Source organism: Colossoma macropomum, unplaced genomic scaffold (genome assembly GCF_904425465.1).
Source record: "Colossoma macropomum unplaced genomic scaffold, Colossoma_macropomum, whole genome shotgun sequence".
Taxonomy (NCBI): Eukaryota; Metazoa; Chordata; class Actinopteri; order Characiformes; family Serrasalmidae; genus Colossoma; species Colossoma macropomum.
The window spans coordinates 6,353,751-6,372,787 of NW_023494806.1; positions in this window are offsets into that span (position 1 = coordinate 6,353,751).

Here is a 19,037-nt window from a genome sequence, read left to right on the forward strand (position 1 = left end):
ACAAATGGAATCCTCTAATCAGCATTAGGAGGAGGTAGATGGATGTTAAAATGGAGTTAATGGATTGGAGCTCACTGCTTAATACCAGACAGCGTTTTCAGCGTTAAAAGTTGTGTGCTGAAGTGGGTACCCAGTTAGCATAATTTGTCTCCTTGGCTTTGTTCTGGCCCAGTATGCAGCTGGGTCCTCAGCCCAGATCTGGCCCACACTCTATAAAGTGAGAAGACTTAATTGTTGTGGCCCAAATCTACTCAATCTACTGTGGCCCAACTACACTGTTGGCCAACAAATATAGACACAAAGCATAGCTGTATGAAGCTGTGCAGCATCCCTGTTCTGGTGCACATGCTCAAGATGTGCCCAGTAGTCAACTAACTATTGCACAGGAAAGCCAGAATCGGCCCAAAACTGTTTGCTATCTGGGTATAGTCGTCAACTATTTCAGTGAATTGTATCAGTCTAACAAAATCATCTAGAAATGGAACTAGTTTCTGTACATTATATGAAAGGGGAAGGATGAGAGTAAATGGGTTAAAATGTTTTACATGTGGAGTAGACCGCACCTTTTTAGGACCAGGCGCCGTTTTTTTGTGATAAAGTGCTGAAGTGGACAAAGTGGTCACTTATTTCACAGAATTGCATCAGTCAAACAGCGTTTCCATTGGAAATGGAAACCTCTAATTAGTATTAGGAGGAGGTAGACAGATGTTAAAATGCATGAAACCTGAATTGGAGTGCACTGTTTTGTACCAGACAGTGTTTTCTGTAAGTGGATGTAGGCCTAGTGGTCACCTATTTCACAGCATTGCATCAGTCAAACCATAAACTGGAATCTTGTTAGCATGTGGGTAGAGTTAAGTGCAAAATGCATTTAATTAAACTACACTGTTAGTACCAGACACTGTTCTCTGTGTCAAAATAATGAATTACATCAAGTCAAACTTGTTGAAGCTGTATTGATCAGGGTCCACTTTCCCAAATTCATCTTAGTATTGAAAGCTTAACTGATGGAAAGAGTGTTCAGTGTTATGTTCGCTTTACCATTTAAGAATCGTGTTTGTGCAAAGATGCTTTCAGAAAACCCAGCCCTGGAGAATTCTACAAATTGTTTTGTTTGTTCACTGTTTTGTATTCTGTTTTAAAGGGACACTCCAGCCAAAATGATAACTTTAACTATCGTCTGTTGTAAACATGCCTGTTCATCTCTTACATTGGTGACGCAGTAGTCCGTAAAGCAAGATTTACTAGTTTACAGACTAAAAGAGCACCCTCCCACCTTCTGATGATGTATCTTAAAGATGGAATTAAAGGTTCAGTGCTTTGGGGTGAGTATTACATGAGTAGAACTAATTGATGTGGCTCAAATCCGGCCCAACTACACTGTTGGTCCACAACGTTCGCGCCAGAATTGGCCAACAAATGTAGACACATTGCATAACTGTATGAAGCTGTCCAGCATCTGGCCCTGTTCTGGCTCACATGTCTTAACATCTGCAGAGTAGACAACCAACAGTTGCATAGGAAAGCAGAATCGGCCCAAAACTGTTTGCTATCTGGGAATAGTGGTAAGCCATTTCAGTGAATTGTATCAGATTAACACAATCATCAGTTAGAAAGCAAGATTTACTAGTTTATAGACTAGAAGAGCACCCTCCCACCTTCTGATGATATATCTTAAAGATGGAATTAAAGGTTCAGTGCTTTGGGGTGAGTATTTCATGAGTAGAACTAATTGATGTGGCTAAAATCTGGCCCAACTACACTGTTGGTCCACAACGTTCAGACCAGAATTGGCCAACAAATGTAGACACAAGGCATAATTGTATGAAGCTGTCCAGCATCTGGCCCTGTTCTGGTCCACATGCCTAACATCTGCAGAGTAGACAACCAACAATTGCATAGAAAAGCCAGAATCGGCCCAAAACTGTTTGCTATCTGGGTATAGTGGTCAGTCATTTCAGTGAATTGTATCATTCTAACAAAATCATCAGTTAGAAAGCAAGATTTACTAGTTTAAAAACTAGAAAATCCCCCTACCCCACCCTCTGATAATGTATCTTGAAGGTGGAAGTAAAATTTGAAAGACTACAGGTGCTTTGGGGTGAATATTTCATGGCAGCTATTTGAAAAGTTTTTTTCGCTGGCTGTCCAAATTAGTCTAGAATGCTAGCTAGGACCATAGATGTATTTATTAACCCTTTAAAATGTAATTTTCTGTCTTGATTACAGAAAATAGTGACCCTTACTGAGTCACAGCCTTTGAACTGAAGTGAACCATCAACCTGTATCTCCTGGGTGTTTAATGGTGATCATCTGTAATAGTGATACGTAATCAGGACTGATGTAGTCATTGACATTAATAGCCTGCTATTGTTAAGTACTCAGTGATGATCCAGCGGCAATTAGAAAGAACACTATCAACAGAGTCTGAGAAGCTTTTTTGTTAAAGTAACCATTCTTATAAAAGCTGAATGCCTTATTTTACTTTAGTTCAACAGTAAAGCATTATAATGACACATCATTAATTCATAGTTCATCATTTCTAGTTCCTGTGTTAATAGCCATGTTACTTTATGGCCCGAACACTGTGTTTGACATTAACGCCAGTACAGATGTCAATAGATACAGTGTATTCTATAATATATACTAAATGAACTGACATCTTATGTTACAAGACAAGGCTTATTATTCAGTAACTACATGGGATACAAGACAAAGTAGCTGAGTTATTACTAAGTTATAGTGATGCATAATAAAAAATTTAACCCATCAGCAAGTCCTGGCCACTTAAAGGGATAAAATATATGTGGATTAGACGTATGTGGCTGGGTCCTCAGCCCAAATCTGGCCCACACACTGTAAAGTGAGTAGAACTAATTGATGTGGCCCAAATCTGGCCCAACTACACTGTTGGTTCACAACATTCATGCCAGATTTGGCCAAGATATATAAACGCAAGGCATAACTGTATGAAGCTGCCCCCAGCATCTGGCCCTGTTCTGGTGCACATGCCCAAGATGTGCCCAGTAGTCAACAATCTATCGCACAGGAAAGCCAGTACCGGCCCAAAACCGTTTGCCACGTTTGTATAGTGGTCAACTATTTCAGTGAATTGTATCAGTCTAACAAAATCATAGCTACCCCTTGAAAATTGACCATAAATCTTCGAATTAGTTGTATTTTATTCATACAATATGTGAAACACAACATTAAGCAAGGTTATTGAAAGAAAAATAAAGAAAAAAATGTATGTGCATACATATTTCCTTAAGCTTTAGGCGTGTATAAATTCAGTTATGGGTCAAAACCATAATAATAGCCGTCAAGGGTGTCATTGGAATGACAGTGTTGCCCAGTAGAGTGTAATTAGCATGTGAAAGGTGGTGAATAGGTTTTACAGGCTGGCTGACGAGTCGTCTGTCACCTGAACTCGTCTGAGTCAGCCTGTGATAAACAGAAGCCTGTTTACCTGACCGTCCTTCAGCCCCGCAATCAACATCGTAAAATGTAAATGAACATTACTGCAACTGGGTTCTTCTGTTTTGGGTGGGCCTTTTGGATCAGGTCAGATGATGGTTTTCTGTTCTGTGTCAAAAAGGGTTCTTTGCACTAAAAATAGCAGGAAAAGAACATTTTAAGTGTGTTCTCTGTACTGGGTGTTTTAGCAAGTTTTCACTTTTTTTTGCAAATTGTTCAAATGCAATTTGAACAATTTGTTCTTTCTTCTTCTTCTTCTTCTTCTTCTTCTTATTATTATTATTATTATTATTAGTAGTAGTAGTAGTAGTAGCAGTAGTAGCAGTATCCTTCCTGTGACATTTTAGCCCCACAAGCATGTCGCTGTTGTCGGAACAAAACCTCATATCTCCAAAACAGTAACTTTACAGGAGAAAGAAAAAACCTTCTTTACTTTTAATGTAAGTCAATGGAACCAGATTTTTTTCCTAGTCATTTTGGGCCGTTTCTTTTTGTCCATTCATCATGAAACTTACACGTGATATAAAGGGCAACAGGAATTTTCAAATTATGTCAAAAACTGTAAAACAACAAAAATGGAGATACAGCGTTTTGTCCCGACAGCAGCGAAATAGAAATGTCATCCTCTTCATAGGGTGTTGCAGTCAGCCTCCAGTGGCTTCCCCGTTGACTCATCACATTCCTCATTTCTGATGGAAGCTTAGGTGATTTCATGTGGAATGTGGTATATTTTCAAATTTCACATTAAAATGTATGTTTATTCATCAAATACTAGATGGCTAAGTCATATATAAATGGCTATTGTAATGGGTATACTGTGTTACATTACATATACCTGCACATTACATCCATGGCATGCTTTGTTCTTTTTTATTATGTATATCTAGAAATATCTGAGCATGTTGACAATGTTACCAAAGCTGAGACATGTTTTGAGTCACTTGCTTTCACAAATACGAATGTCACTCTCGGCCGTCCCACACATACAGCAGGAAAAGAGCTTTGTTTCATCATATTTCTGCGCTTCCCTTTTGCTGCTGCTATAGTCGGGGGAGCCCCTACTGGTGAGGAGTCTGAAAACCAGAATCAGGGATTTTTACCTCTGGACTACTTCCATTTTTCAAGACCAGTGCACTCTTTTATTTCCCCCTCCTAAACAGAGTTTGAGGTCTCGTGGTACTTTTGGCAGGGACAACAGAATATCTGTGTGAGGATGATGAAACTCATCTCTGATATTCCTCTGAAAAAATGACTCACAGGAAAGTTGTGACACTCTGTAGCTGCAGCATTTCCAGGCAGTGTTTTAGATGTGAAGCACCAGGATCATTTCAAGGCTGCCACTAATGACAGTTGTTTTGGGGTTTTTTCGATTAGTTAATGATTCTATTTGTCTGATGTCTGAACAGAAAAATGCCAGACCTCAAATTCAAAAGAATTGCTGTGACGTATAGGTTAATTGAATCAGTGTATGTTATAGATACCCTGAATAATTCAATGGTTGAGATGTAAACAAAGTCATTCAGAACGGTTTAATGTGAAAAGATTGATTGTAGAGACTCTCTTTACAGTGGTGGTGATAGGAACCAGGGGTCGCCATGACTACAACACAAATATAGCCATTTTATTTACTAAACCACCAGTGAACGTACATGTGTCGTCTACGTTTTTATATGGAATGCTGATGATGGTAAAATAGTGAAAAATCTGAATAAAATTAAGTTTTCTTTGGGGACTACTTTGCCTCACAACTCCCTGCATGTACCCCTCCACCATGAATGGATTCAAATAAATGGATTCAAATATTTTAAGCCAAAACTCCCATAAAACAATGTTTTAGACATCAGCAGCGTATATCTAACCACTTCATATGATAACTTTCTGTGAGCTAGCTTTTAGAGGTGGACGTCTGGTTCCTATCACCACCACTGTAAACAATTCTGGCTCAGTAAGTTTCTCTAGAACGGAAGATTTCACACCAAACCACTCTGAATGACTCTGTTTACATCTTAACCATTTAATTCTGTAGAATTTAAGTATTTGACTTAAAATGGGTCTGAATGAATGAATTCAGAACCACTGGCCAACTGTGCTCGCACACAGAGGAATTAGACCTTCGCATTTGCCCGGAGCGGTGGGCAACCTGTCCACGGCGCCCTGGTGGCAGTTGGGGGTTAGGTGCCTTGCTCAAGGGCGCTTCAGTCATGTCCTGTCAGCTCAGGGGATCAAACTGGCGGCATTCCGGTCACAAGGCTGGTTCCCTAACCTCCAGCCCACAACTGCCCCAGTTTATGTATTAAAATGGTTTTGTCGCTGGAGTAATACGCCATGACTCCAAACACTGTTGAGTTCCTTAGTGTGTCACAGCGCGGCATATTGAGCCATAATGAGGCCACAGAAAGCCACGGTGGATCACATGTGGCTTGAAATGTACAAAGAAAGTCAGCCAGTCTTTTAGATAAACAGAGAAATGCTGAGGATAGGTTACCTCAGCTAACATTACTAGCCTAGTCTTTTTCAGCTCATATCTTACAGCTAAATATATATATATATATATAAATATATATAGCCTATATGTAGGCTCTCCTGAAGTCTGTGGGGCTCTGTTTTCATCTTATTGGATGAAATAAAGTGATAAAGACAAAACATAATATAACACACAAAAGGATTTTGTAATTAAATGTAACTGAGTTAAATGTGGATTCCTTTCCTTGCGAAGATACTTCAGTAGAAGCAAAAGTATCATGAAATTACTCCAAATCCAAGCTCAAGTCCATCTAAATAAGAGTAGTAAATGCAACTCCTACTTACTACCCAACTCCATCAAACAAAAACAGTTTCAATAATGTCTAAACTGAATAATTCAATAGAGAAAATGTAAAGAAAGTAATGATGAAAAATGAAAGTAATATTGCATCTGCAGAGGGCCGGTGTGGCTGCAGGGTTTCATTCCAATCAAGCTGGATCACAGCTCGTAATTCTGCTCATTAAATTAGTTCCACCTTTAAGCAGTTGATCAGGTGTGTTCCTGCTTTACTGGAATGAAAACTTGCAGCCACACTGGAGAAGCAACTTTGCGGATGAGATTGGACACCGCTGGCATTAAGGATGAAATGTGGTACCGAGATTAATCCTGGCTCATTCTGTTGATCTGAGAAGTCTGAGGGTGTATTCTCTCCATACTTGCGGTGTTCCTTTAAAAATGGGAGCAACACACAAAGAATCTCGGCCTGCTGCTCTGTCAGTTTCTCTACCTTTAAGCTTTAGTATTGATGTACTGCTTTCAGTTTCCCAGCCCGTCTCCTCATACTGAAAGTATGACTCTATATGTCTGAAAGTTTGTTGTTTATCCAGTGTTTCTTCTGACATGAAGGGTATTAACAGGGAGTTTTTCCTCCTTTGCTGCAGTAACAGCCTCTGCTCTTCTAGGAAGGCTTTACACTCGATGTTGGAACGTCGCTGTGAGGATTTGATTGCGTTCAGCCCCGAGAGCATTAGTGAGGTCAGGTACTGATGTTGGATGGTCAGTTTTGGATCACTCCAGCTCATCCCAAAGGTACTGGATGGAGCTCCATCACTCCAGAGAACTCAGTTCCACTGCTCTACAGGCTAATGCTGGGGGCTTTATACCCCTCTAGCTATATTAGTTGTATACGTACTTAGAAAATATGACTATAATAGTAGTATAAATCGTATCACTCCTTTGTGTCACAGATCACCAGGCCATGTTTTATGGTTTTTAATGTTAACTTCAGTATTAATTTGCGTTCTCTGTTAAGGACGTTACTTATTTTCTGACCAAGACTTTTGCACATGACTGTATGCTAAGAGAAATTCCTTGTAAGTGATATATTGTTATATTGACTTGTCGCCAATAGAGCCAGTTCTGATTCAGGATCCCCTCCCCCCACACTCATGCTGGGTGGTATCATGTGATAGCAGTGTGACTTCAGCTGATAAAGGACAATAGAACTGATTAGACCTTGTTCAAAAGCTGAACGTTTCACTATGCAGGACTGCAAAGAAATCGGCCCCAACATGCATATTTATTTTATGATTGAATAAGTTTTTAATGTTAGAGGGAAATTCCGTCAGTTTCGCAGAGCTTCTTCATAAAAACTCCAGCAGCACTGCTGTGTCTGATCCACTCTGACCAGCACAACACACGCTAAGACACCACCACCCCGTCAGTGTTACTGCAGTGCTGAGAATGATCCACCACCCAAATAGTTCCTGCTCTGTGAGGGTCCATGGGGGTCCTTTTTATTTTATTGTTCTCTTTTAAAACATTCGGTTATGAAAAGGTACAAATCTGAACTTTTCACCTGGGAAAAACTTATTTTAGGTGCACAATTGAACCTTAAAAGCACTGTTGTACCTTTGAGGGAACATTTACATTGTTTGTACCTTGATGAATAAATATGCACCTGCACAGAACCTTTATTTCTAAGAATGTACTAACAGATTTTTTACTAAGGGATAAATAAAATAAAAACTGGAATAAATATAATAAAGAATAAGAAAGAACAATAAAGATCCACTGTGAAAGGAGCTAAAGAGATGTGTGAATATCTGTACATATGCAGGTCTGAGGAGACATATAATATACTAGCTATAACTATTATAAACAGAATATTGGACACTCTTAAATGATTAAATGTGCTGTGGATGGTTCTGTATAGAACCTTTTTGAAAGGCATTCTATTTGGCACTAAAAATGGTTCTTCTATTGTTGCAGTGGCAAGCTTGTTACAATAGAAGAACCCTTTTCAAAAAGGTCATCTACAGCACAATTAATCTAATCAATGATTAATGAATTTAATCACCTTTAATCATCCAAAGGGTTCTTTGAGTGTTCATGGCTTGTAGAACCATTATCTTTGCTAAAGAACCCTTGAAGGACCATCTTTTCTAAGCGTGCAAAATTATATGACCATGTGTAAAAATCACCACTTCTACAGTTGTGAAAATAAGTGGTTTGTTAGATTCAGTTTAATATTAAATTGCAAGGTGTCCACTGTGGTTAACGAGAGCTCTGGGAAAACACGTGTTAGCATGTCTGGCTGCGCTGGCTTTGGTAGTCCTGAATCCTCTACCAGAAGATCTCCCAGAGTGCCTGGAGGAGGTGTTGTCCAGGATGAGGTGGGTCAGCAGTAATTATACCAGCGTGCTTCATCACCCTACTGTTGTAGATGCCCTGAAGCGTTGACAGACTACATCCGCTGTCATTTCTGCTTCTTTAAATAGGCCGTCAACCACATTTCATCAGCTCAAACATGTATATCTGTCCTGAACATCCTGTAAAGCCAGTTTATTTTGAATGAAAATCTTTCTTATAGTAAACTTTTTCATCTGTTAGCACGAATACTAGCAATGCCAGGTCGCCTGAGCTGAAAATTTGACAGATATAGTCCTTGACTTGGGGAATGGGGGCTTAAAATAAGCATTATTAATGAAAATAATCCCTACAATAGCAAAATATCAGCACTTTTTACATGCAGACACATTTTGTAATTGGCTATTTAACATTAACAAACATCTAATTTGCATTTTCATGGGGGGCTCAGCCCATGGGAGTCCTAGACAGCTGCCTAATGCAAAGACGGCTCCTGCCAACAAGGTCCTGTTAGCTAACTGGGCTGGAGGAGGTGTGGGTTGATTTTAGTGTGGGTAGAAGGCGCAGGCTGCTAGCACACTGTGCCACTTTCATGTGTGATTAACAGTTAGCAGGGCAGTGCAACAGTCAACATTGACATCCTGTGTGTGTGTGTGTGTGTGTGTGTATAAGGAGCCGGGCGGGAACGATGGTGGTATTTCATCCAGCTTGGAGACAACACTGTCTTCATGGGGTGTTGAAGGGTCACACCCATTCTCACACACATAGTTAGGGTTGGAATCCAGCTGGGGGGAGTCTTTGGCCTGAGGCCATGTTTACCCAAACCCTTATTACACTCCACCCGCTCTGTACGTGTCTGTGTTTGCGCTGGCTGTGCGGTTCCCACCCATTCCCAGTTTGATGCAAAGGTGGAATCTAGGTGAGGATATGTGTGTGTGTGTGTGTGTGTGTGTGTGTGTGTGTGTGTGTGTGTGTGTGTGCGTGTGTGCGTGTGTGTGTGTGTGTGTGTGCGTGTTTGCACAGCCTTCTCTTTTCACACTCTTTGAGAGATTGCTAGAATGCTACACATACACTCTAAAAAGTGTTGTGTCGAATAACAACACACTTGTGTTACCTGTTTTACTGCTTTTTGTGTCATATTATGTTCTGATTTAACGCATTCTGCACTAAAAGTAACACAAAATGTGTTGTTCATAAGTAGGCACTGAAATATTTCAACACATTTTGTGTTAAAGGTAACTTAAAATGCATTGTCTCCAACTGACCATGCTGATGTGTCTAGTTAGAGACAGAATGTGTTGTGCTTAGTGCACTACACTCAGCTTTCCTCGCTAACTAATGCTGCCTTCGAGCGGTGTCGGACACTCAGAAACACCAACTGTCTGACTGGTGACTTGCACTCGAACAGACGACAACTGGGAACAGTTTACAACTGGGAAACTCAGAATTCTCGATAATACACTGGTTTGCCAGATGTGAATATACAGTGGTATGCAAAGCTTTGAATACCTCTGGTCAAAATGCTTGTATTGTTAATACATCCTTCATAGAAAACTCACTTCTGCACATTTTAATGCATAATTACTGTTTATTCATTAACATATCAGAAAGAAATGAACCATAAAGAGTAGCCTGTGCAAAGTTATGGCAAGTTTTACAGTTTATTTTTTTTCAATATGCTAAACCCAAATTTTGTACATTTTCAGAAGAATGCTACATTTAAGTGTGTTACTCGTAGAGCAAGGGTGTCAAACTCAACCAATAAAAGAGCCATATTAAAAAAAAGTCTTAACAAATCTGTGTTCCAGCTGTGTTTTTATTTCATTTTAATTAACATTTTGCTATGACCTGAACTGGCCGTTGTTTATTCAGAATATGGCAAAACTGCAACAGGAAAATAGGCACTGAATACTTGAACCATGTGTAATACATATAAAACAATAGGCTACATTAGCTACACGTAACCGTTAAATCTCTTTAAATGTCCCCTGGAAGCACATCTTTTAAACCTGCCTGTTTGCCTGAACGAGCCAAACTAGGCATTTTTCCTTTTTGTGGTGTGACCACTGTCCTATAGATTGTTGTTGGGGGAGGAGGGTCCGAGCACACATGTCAATGCACATTGAAGTGCAGCTTATGGTAAAATGGACGAATATTACTATTAAAAAGAAAATAATCTTGCTGACCAGATAGGATTTATTGTTTAAATGCAGAATTGTATATGATTTATAAAGGGTAGTCAAAATAAGCTTTAGCTTCAAACTACACCTTTTCAGTCAGCACTTGTTTTTGTATCGATTATTATGTTCATTCATTTTACACCTATAATTTTTCCTTTGATTTTTGTGTTACATACTTAATATTAATATAATATTAATATATATTAATAATATTAATAATATTAATGTTGATTTGGCCACAGGTCTTAGGTTTGACACATGGGTTATAGAGGATGTGTTGACTTGTTTTAACTCAGAACATCATTAAAACATGTAATTTGACCAGAGCACCCAAACTTTGGCATGTAACTGTTTATACAGTTCTCTAAACCCACCTTCAATGAGCTATGTGTTAATTCGAGGCTCATGCGGCCTATTGATGTGCATGTGTCGACACATCAGTGTTATCCAGAAATGATGTCTTGTGCAATGTGGAATTAGGAATGTGTAGAAATGTTCTGGGCAGACCTTCCTGCCCCCCTTCCACCCACATTTTATAGGAATTGCGAAACAGAATAGTGTTTTTGTAGTGTTTTGTGCCATAACATGGTGCTGCTGATGCATTAATTGCACAACACGTTTCAAAATCTATCAGGCTGCGTGCTATCTCTGCTTTTTACTGCGCGTATCTTCTTCTTTCTTATCAGGTTGAATGTTTGCATGTATTTAAAATTGAGACAACAGACAAATCTACTGGAGTGCTGGTGTAGTTGGAACTGGTTCAGAAGCTGGTCTAATTCAGTTCAATTCAATTTTATTATCATCAAATGTGTATAAAAAGGTAAAGCATAGCAAAAAAGCTTGACTAAATTTAGAGAAATAAAAAATCAAATGTAAAATATTTTCCATTTAATGGAGATGGAGCAGATCAGCCAAGACATCTTTAGTGTCCAAATATTCCTTCTTTCATCTTGCAGCTATGAGGCTAATGTTGCTAACAAACACTAGAAGAACTAAAGAGGCCGAAAACCCAAACATGTCTCAGCCTGACGTCCGGGGTAAGTGACAAATTCTGTTAATTTGACTTCTCGCCAAACTATTCCTTAACAGTTTATGGATTCAGTGCAACTTCAAAGCAATAAATATCCTGTGCAAAAGTGTTTCACTGATCAGGCAGAACATTATGACCACCTCCTTGTTTCTGTGCTCATTGTCCATTTTATCAGCTTCACTTACTATATAGGTGCACTTTGTAGTTCTACAGTTACAGACTGTAGTCCATCTGTTTCTCTGCATACTTTGTTAGCCCCCCTTTTACCCTGTTCGTCAGTGGTCAGGACCCCCATGGACCCTCACAGAGCAGGTACTGTTTGGATGGTGGATCATTCTCAGCACTGCAGTAACACTGATGTGGTGGTGTGTTAGTATGTGTTGTGCTGGTCAGAGTGGATCAGACACAGCAGTGCTGCTGGAGTTTTTAAACACTGTGTCCACTCACTGTCCACTCTACTGGACACTCCTACCTTGTCAGTCCACCTTGTAGATGTAAAGTCAGAGACGATAGCTCATCTGCTGCTGCACAGTTTGTGTTGGTCATCCTCTAGTCCTTCATCTGTGGTCACAGGACGCTGTTGGCTGGATGTTTTTGGTTGATGGACTATTCTCAGTCCAGCAGTGACACTGAGGTGTTTAAAAGCTCCAGCAGCACTGCTGTGTCTGATCCACTCAGACCAGCACAACACACACTAACACACCACCACCACGTCAGTGTTACTGCAGTGCTGAGAATGATCCACCACCCAAATAGGGGTCCTGACCACTAAAGAACAGGGTAAAAGGGGGCTAACAAAGTATGCAGAGAAACAGATGGACTACAGTCTGTAACTGTAGAACTATAAAGTGTACCTGAGCTGATAAAATGAACAAAGAGTGTGGACACAAGTTAAGTGTACTTAATGAAGTGGCCAGTCAGTGTGTAACAATAGCATAAACGCGGAAGAGCCTGCAAAAATAGTGAGCTGGGTACACTGCATATTGACACAGGAGCGCATAGAAACATGCACGGCTGAATGAGAGACTACAAAGGCATCACTACATTTCTGTAAGCCTGACTTGACTTGAGGTTGAGTGACATTCTAGCAGATTACGGTAAGGATTCAGTGGGGAGGAACATTGTGCTGTGTATACTGACCAAAATACCACCGGTGGGATATTGCTTATTGCTAACGCTCTGTAATTGGGGCTGTGTCTATGGCCTGGATAAGCTCGGCTTTGTTTGTAGAAGAGCTGATGCCGCAGTCTTTTTGTCAGGCATCAATTGCACACGGACACACAGACACCCTCTCGCCCCTCAGCTCAGTCAAACTCCGAAAACATCATCAACAACAACACAAACAGCTCGCTTTACAGTAATGCAGAAACCCCCTGTGCAGGAGGAGGCCTGGATCTACAGTACAAGATAAACATTTGGACAGTCTGGACCTCACTGAGTGCATGTGTTTCATAATCATAATCATAATGTTTACAGGGCCCACACCATGGAAGCCTAATTTCAAAATAATCTTGGAATAGAAGAGTTTGATATAGTATATAAACACTGATTTCAGTTTTTCAAAGAAATCTGCAGGGATATTTTCCACACCTGTGAAAGTTCAGTCTTAGAAGTTGGTTGCATTTTTTTTTTTTTACAAATGCACACACATTTTCTAAGCTATTTATCCTCCTGGGTCACGTGGGAGCCTATCCCAGCAGTCACTGGGCAGAAGGCAAACACCCTGGACAGGCCACCGGTCCATCACAGGGCAGACACACACAGGCATACGTATTCTCACACTCTCACAAACAAACACACACCCACACACACACACACCTAGGGCCAATTTAGCATCTCCAGTTCCCCTCACTGCATGTGTTTGGCCCTGCGATGGACTGGCGACCTGCCCGGGGTGTATCCTGCCTTCTGGCCAATGACCACTGGGATAGGCTCCAGCACCCCCCCGAACTCAGAAGGGAAACCCACGCAGACACAGAGAGAACATGGAAACTCCACACAGAAAGGACCCTGACCACCCTGCCGGGGAATTAAACCCATGCCCTTCTTGCTGTGAGGCGACAGTGCTACCCAATGCGACACAATACCTCCTAAATTTATTACCAGAATGGTACTTTTGAGTTGCTTTTTTCCAGCAGCTGTGCTTCCCAGCATGTCATGGTTGTCCGAACAAGCCTTTTTTTTTTCATGTTTCATTTTTTTTTACATATATGTACATCTGTACATACACAATATTTGAAAATTCCAGTTGCACTTTATACTGTGCCAAAATTTCATTACAAATGGACCAACAGAAATCATCCAAAATGACTTAGAAAAGCATCTTTTTACATTTACTTCCATTCTAAGTGAAGAATATTTTTTCCCTTTCCTGTAAAGGTTTTGTTCTGACAGCAATGATATTTGAAACTTTCCTTCTTCCTGTTAGAAAAGTTTCCTTTACTTTACTTTTAATGTAAGTCAATGGAACCAGACATTTTTCCAATTAATTTTTGCGGCATTTCTTTTGGTCCATTCTTCATGAAATCTACATACAATATAAAGGCCAACAGGCATTTTCCAATTATGTCAAAACTGAAAAACGACCAAAATGGAGAATGGTTTTCTTCCAACAACAGCGATATATATATATATATATATATATATATATATATATATATTAAGTTAAGGTTGGTATAAATTGAAAAAAAAACATTGGAGCATCCCTTTATGTTAATTCCCGAGGCTGAATAGAGTCATAATTTAGCCATTTCCCCCAGTTCTTTTTAACAGCTTTTTATTTTCTATCTCAGAGCAAATGCTTTCCACTTCATAAATTTCATAAGCAATCTTTTCCCACTCTTCAGCTGTTGTGGGGTCTGGCTGGAGCTGTATACAAGTGATTGCCTTCTTACTGGCTGCTCAAAACACCTGCAGCAAACATCTATCCCCTCCTCCTAGACCATCTGGTATGTTCCCCAGGTATAAACTGAACAAGTCTGGGGGACATCCAAATGCCAAATATTGTTAATTTGAGACCCAATCTGTTCCCAATCATTTTGAATTTTTGTACAGCCCCAAATGACACAAGTCTGGCCCAATGAACCACAGTGTCTCCAGCAAGGTTGGGGTGTATCAAGCTGCAGCGATTGAACTTTAAGCCCAATAAAAAATCAAATGTTTTTCAGCAAAATTCACACCACATTCTAGAAGTTGTGGTTATAATTTGTGTGTTATTCATGCTCCCCCAGGCCTCAGTGGATATACTAGCATTAAGCTCTTTTGCCCAGGCACTCCTGGCACGTTCAGCTGACTCACATTCAGTTGATTTTTTAATTCTTTATTCCTTGATATAGAATTAAGGCTTTTTTATTATTGCCCTTACAATATGCCTGTAGTACACAATGGACTATAGGGTCCTCTTTCATTTGAGGATCAGGAGCTTTAATCTCTTTTAAATAGTAGTGGCGAAGTTTTAAGTGTCTGAAGAAATCTTGGTAGGTTAAGCCATAATTATCTTCAAGTCTTGAAAACATAATGAAGTCAGCGTATTTTAATGCACACGTACTGTTTATTTGATGAATTTAACATTTTGAGAGAGAAAATAAACATAAAATGTGTTCTGTGCAAAAGTGATGCCACATTTTATTTTAGGTTTAATTTTTTGTTAAACTCAAAAAGTAAATTGAAATTGGGCACTAAAATTAGCAGCGAAATGCTATATTATGTGTGTCCTGTAGATGATGTGATTCACTCAAATTAACAAAACATGCAATTTTATGGGATGTGTCCAAACGTTTGCATATGATTTGTACCCCCCCCATTCTCTCTCTCTCTCTCTCACTCTCTCTCTCCCTCACTCTCTGAGTGCTTGTTGTCTTTTTCTCTGTTGTCTCTGACTACTGAAAAAGAATATATGAAGTATTTATCTGAAAATGCTAAATAATATCAAACCCCAGCTAGCAGTAAGGTCCTCATACAGTTAGGCTATAACAGAGATTGACAATCTAAATGTGCCGTTTTGTCCTTTCAACAAAAATCAAACCACCTTGGGAGCCACAACATTTTATGTCCATTTTACCATCTCGGCTGTAAATATGTCTCAATATGTGCTGATGTCCTAGTATAGGATAAAAAACATAATATAAGCAAAAATCCAGACTTACTTTGCTCTGCTTTAAGCTTTAGCTCAGCTATAGTCGCTTTTCTCGCATCTCCGGCAGGAAACTTTCCCGCAAAAGTAGAACAGTTTCTTGTAAAATGTCTCTCAACATTCGACCTTTTATGAGGCTGAAGTCGCTTCTCATTCATCAGCTTCTTGTTTGAAATTTCCCGTTCCACCTTAAATGAAGCCTGAGGTGCTGGAATGTTACTGCTGCACCATTTAAGGTGGATCCGGAAAATTCGAACAAGAAGCTGACGAACGAGTAGCTGACTTCAGCTTTGTGACTTTTTAGTGTTTGACAGTTTTTCGTTGCAGATTAAACGTATCAGGAAACCAGAGTGTTTATAAACGCAAATAAGTCTGTTTGTCTCCAAATAAACAATGTTCATCTTAAATCTTTTTTTGACTGTTGTCTGTGTTGCTATGGTGACCAGCAGTCTGCGCACAACCTTCAGGGTTAAAGGGTGAATTAGCAGTTATAGGCTACTTTAACTCCAGCAGTAAAAGAGCCGCATGCTGTTGACCCCTGGGCTACAGTATAGCCTAATCTACCTTTCAGCAGAGATCTGTCTCACTCTTGCCGTAGCATTTTAAGAGTAGGAAACATATAATAACAACATAAAATTGACCAAGCGCTAAGTTCTCATTTGATTGCTAATGTAGCTAACCATGGAGCTCGTAACATAAACTGATCAGCTAGTGTAGCTAGCGTGCTGGTTTAGCTAGCAACATTACGAGTGCTCTGAATAAAGGACAGATTGTGGGATTTGGCTTTTACAAGCGTAATCCATTTATCTCCCTTAAAAACATTCACAGTTACATCATATGTTCTTACATACGCTGTCACATTCATACTATAGCTGTTTCATGTGTTAGCCTTTAGCATATATGTTGACTTGAGATGTGTAGTAGTGAGTGACCCACTACGGGCTCGCGCTGCTGTAAGAGCACAGAGCGGCCATGCGTGGAGGCTCTCTGGGGGCGATGCTTTCACAGTAGGAGAGACCTTTCCTTGTAAATAGGTTGTTGTTGTCAGGTTAATAATGTGTTGCTTGTGCTATTCTGTCCTGGGATGTTGGGTAGTTGGAGCAGTGTCAGTGCTGACCGTCAGGTGAAAGCATATGACCAGGAGTGACCTGCGTGCTATCTTGGTCATTGAGCAGTGGTCCTCCCTTACTGCCTATTCAATAAAAGAGCATTTGCCTTTAGAGTGCAATGTTTCCCGTGGCTTATTCGTCACTCAAGCACATGGAGTCTATAGGAAAACCATAGCTGATCTGAGGTCAGTGGAGAAAAGATGTCCAAACCTGTTGAGGTCCAGATCTCTGTGTCATTATAGATGGTTATGTTTGTATTCATTTAGGCCTACAGTAACTTTCAAAGGTCCGCTAAGTCTGCACTTGTACCAGCTTGGTGCCCGAGGGCTGGATATGATCTTTTGTGCAACATTCATTTGCAAAATACTCTTCTTGCGCAAAGGTGTTGAGATAACGACATGTTAACCTCCTTTGCTGTAACAATGCGTTATTGCACCATCACTCACACTGACAGTTGGTGAACTGACATTTACAATATCAGATAGCAAAATATCAACTATGTAAATTTTTGTTTGAACAATCCAACGTCTCTGGACACTCAGTGGCCTTCAAGGTGTCTTTAGCCTTCTATTATCTCACTGTGGTTCATTTTATAAAGCTAAGAGATCACAATTGTAGCTATTTGCCCAAATATATAGGACAGAATTAAGCAGACAGGCCCAGGCTGTGGTCCACAGTTGGCTTCTGCACTGCAATTGCATTACAACTGCATTAACGCAACCACATACTGCCCCCTTGTGGTGGTTAACAGACAGTGTTGTTGGTGCCAGGAGACCACGGCTCAAAATTGGTGAAAAGTTGCAGTGTAATGAATATAATGCCTTACATATTCCTTCTTAATGCCTTAATTATATCATCTTTTACATTTATATAATTGTCAATACAACATTTATTGTTAAACATGAAATTGAGTGATTCGACCAATATGTAAAGTTATATATTTTCCTAAATAACCAGTAGACATAGGTCTGTAATCAGGGAAAGCCTCTGTGGCTTTAATTTTGGTTGCTTTACATTATTTGTATTGCAAAACCAATCCATTTTTCTACATCTGAATAAACCAATCTATAAAAAGTATTTTGTTTGTAATGCCTCATTCTTTGCATTTACATTTGCAGCCAATTAGTTTTGCACATTCTTTATTAAAACCTGATGGAAAAATGATGGATAAAAACATTATTTTAGATAAAGTAAATGTTTTGAAAGGACAGAAATACTCTGACCAAATTTTGTCTTGGGTCAACCCTTTGTCATTGATCTACGGGACTTCAATGTCCCAGAGGATGAGGGCCCTCCAGGAGGATGCAGAGGCATGCCCAGGCTTTATTCCACAGGGGAGTCAGTACTGTTTCAGAGCTTTTCCACTGCGATTGAAGGGGCACTGGAACTGGATGGCCCAGAAAAGCTGTGACGCGTGGCCACCCAAGTAGTGCTGTGGCCAGATATGACACTGTGGATCCTTGAGGGAAAGAGGATCTTGTCTGAGCTCCATCTAAAGGGAATAGTCCAGTGTTCCTTCATCAAAATTCAGCTTTGGCATCTTATCTCTGAATCCCCAGGAGACTGAGAGTGGAACCTGGTCTACATCATGATCAATCTTTGTGTGAAAGTTCGGTTTCAGTAATTTTTTTTTTGAACAATCCAACATTTCTGGACACTCAGTAGCCTTTAAAAGCTAAATTTAACCTTCTATTATCTTAACATGAATCATTTTATTATGATAGGAGTGATCCTATTTTTAGATGTTCGCCTAAATATGTAGGACGGAATGAAGTGTTGGTTTTGGTCCAGAGTGGCCCTCCACACATCACCTGCATTACATCTCCACTAACATAATCTCACACTGCCCCCTTGTGGTGAATAACAGACAGTGTATGTAGCAAGAATGTATGAAGGTCTTTGTGAACCATAAAACTCTTGGAAAAAAATAATAGATTCTAAAAAATATTTATTTATTCATTTATTTTTAAAAATATTGCTTTTTACATTATTACAG